At 43.6% G+C, this 2,905-nt stretch overlaps 1 non-coding gene across 1 annotated transcript; it reads right to left on the reverse strand.

The window, feature by feature from the left end:
- Window positions 1-1,220: 1,220 nt before the first annotated feature.
- LOC118490040 lies at window positions 1,221-1,326 on the reverse strand. Its single transcript, XR_004888048.1, has one exon. It is a non-coding gene; the product is annotated as a small nucleolar RNA R71 (small nucleolar RNA).
- Window positions 1,327-2,905: the final 1,579 nt, after the last annotated feature.

A 2,905-nucleotide genomic window follows, 5' to 3' on the forward strand; every position in this document is an offset into this window, starting at 1 on the left:
GCTATCGTTTGATCTGGAAATTGAAAGAACGCTAAGACAAAACAGAGTTTTAGTACGAGAAAACAAGATCATTGGTTCACCCACTTCACCCATCACACCGAGAAACATCATGGCTGATTCTCAAATTCCACCTACAACGGGTCAAACGACCTCATCCTTTATACCTACTTCCACTCAACCATCACCAAACACCACATTACCTAATACCACCGCCGAATTCACACCATCCAATGTCACCCAACCAATTACCACTCAAGCTGAACCCGCCATCACCTACAACCCATCCACCACAATCCCACCAGTATCCCACTTCTTTCCCCCAACTACGGGTCAATCATCATCCGCTTTCACAATTGCACCAAATTCAACCATTGTGCATACTACTTCATCCTTTAGACCACAACAATCGGGTTTTCCGTATTCGACCATCCCATTTGGGCAAACTTCGGGAATTCAAGGAGATGGTTATGATGAGGGATTTGAAGATTTTGAGGGGTATGATGAGGATGGGTATTTTTATGGAGGTTATGGTGATCAAGGGGAGTTTGGGTATGTTCAAAGTCAATCCCAAGGGATGGCAAGTGTTGGTGGAATGCCTCAACAACAACTCATACCACAACACATTCGGCCAAGACCACAAAGGCCACCAATGCAACAACCTATCCCATTGCAACAAGTCCGGCCACAAAATGTACAACCTAATGTTCAACAATTCCAAAGGCAAATTCAACGCCCACCGATGCCGCAACAGCAATTTCAACAACCAAATGCACCACAAGGGCATGTACCAAGGCCAATGGGTCCTATTCGCCCAAGGGGTAGGTTTGGTGTACCAAGGAGACACCTTAGAGAAAATGTGAGGGGCATCGAAGCACATTTTCGGTCGGTAATCACTCAAAACCCTTCACCAGTAGTCATTCCTCATAATGATGAAGGGCGAACATTTGAAGTAAGGACCAACTCTTTGCAAAGTTTACCAAAGTACAAGGGGTTGGCAACGGAGGAGCCTTACTTTCATTTACAGGCTTATGACTCGATTTGCAACACTCTTGGGAGTCAAGGGTTTTCGGCCGACGATATCAAATTGGTATTATTCCAATTTTCTTTGGAAGATAAGGCGAAGAAATGGTTTTACACGTTACCTTCGGCATCCATATATACATGGGGGGAGATGTAACAAACTTTCTTGGATGAGTTTTACACCGCCCAAAAGACTAACGATGCAAGAAAGGGGTTCAGAAGCTTCCAACAACAACATGGTGAGATGTTTCACGAGGCGTTTGAACGCTTCAATATGATGATAAAGAATTGCCCTCACCATGGAATTGAATTGTGGGAGTTAATGAATGCTTTTCATGAGGGATTGAGTGCCGAAGATGCACGTGATTTGATGTCTATTACCGGTGGGACTTTTGGAACAAATTATGAGAACGATGATTGGGAGTTCTTGGAAAGCATGGCAACTACATCAAAGAGGAAAGCTCAAGCCTCAAGAAGAGCCCGACCGGCCATTGCCAGACCTCAAGTGCACGCCATAGATGATGGTAATGTTCAAACCACTAACCAGATTTATGATGTTTGTGCTTTGTGTAATGAAATAGGTCATGCGGCTGAAAATTGCCAAGGGATGTTGGAAGGGCAATACGAAGAAGTCCATGCGGTTCAAGGTCAAGGTCAAGGAGGAGGTGGTAGGAATTACAATAACATGAACTCTAACACCTACCACCCCGGGTTGAGGAACCACCCGAATTTTCGATATGGGAACCCTTCAAATCAAGCAAACCCGGATATTCAAGGTAGCCAAGGTAACTTTGGTTCACGCCAATCTTACAATAACCAAGGTGGATACCGAGGCGGAAATAACCAAGGCTATCAAAAACAATATCAAAGGGGTCAAGAACAAGGGGGGTCTTCGGGTGGAAACGAGATGATGGAGATGCTAAAGAGCATGCAAATGGAGATGCAAAAACGGAACCAACTCGATGAAGTTCGAATGCAAAAGGATGAGGTTCGTGATAAAAGCATCCAATCACTAACAACCCAAATGGGTCAATTGGAAACCGATGTGGCAGAATTGAAGAAAGGTAAGGGTCAACTTCCAAGCGACACTAAGGTAAACCCTTCACATGGTTCGTCACGAGGTAATGTTAATATTAATCATGTTAGTGTTTTGAGGAGTGGAAAAGAATTTAAAGCTAATTTGTCACCCGAATTGGTTGAGGGGGTAGTTGAGGATATCACGGGTAATGAAAGTGATGATGAAGTTTCACCGGTTAAACCAAAAGAAATAATTGTTAAAAAACCGGGTTTGGGTGAAAACGAAAAGAATGAAAAAGTTGAGGGTGAACCGAGTCAAGTCCCGTTTCCATCGGCCTTACTTGACCCGGGAAAGAAAAATTTTATTGTGTCGAGAGGTCCTCAAAAAGAGGAGATGTGGGACATGTTTAAACAAGTGAAAATAAATCTCCCACTTCTCGATGCAATAAAACAAGTCCCCGCTTATGCAAAATTCTTAAAAGAATTATGTACACAAAAAAGGCAAAACAAAAAGAAAGTGCCTAAGCGGGTGGATTTAACCGGGCAAGTGAGTGCGGTTTTAAATGGGGAGCTTCCTCCTAAGCTCCAAGATCCGGGCACGCCATTGATTAATATACAAGTTGGAAATTTTCAAATGGCTAAGGCGTTGCTAGATCTTGGAGCCGGAGTTAGCATTTTACCGGGGGGCTTATATGACCAATATGACTTTGGTCCGTTAGCAAGGGTGGAGACGACGGTTGTTTTGGCCGATTTGTCTCATAAGTTACCTCGGGGTATGGTCCAAAACGTAATTGTCAAAATTGATGAGTTTTATTACCCGGTTGACTTTTTAGTCTTGGATTACTCATCGGCGGACCCTAAGCAACAA

Source organism: Helianthus annuus, chromosome 2 (assembly GCF_002127325.2).
Source record: "Helianthus annuus cultivar XRQ/B chromosome 2, HanXRQr2.0-SUNRISE, whole genome shotgun sequence".
NCBI lineage: Eukaryota > Viridiplantae > Streptophyta > Magnoliopsida > Asterales > Asteraceae > Helianthus > Helianthus annuus.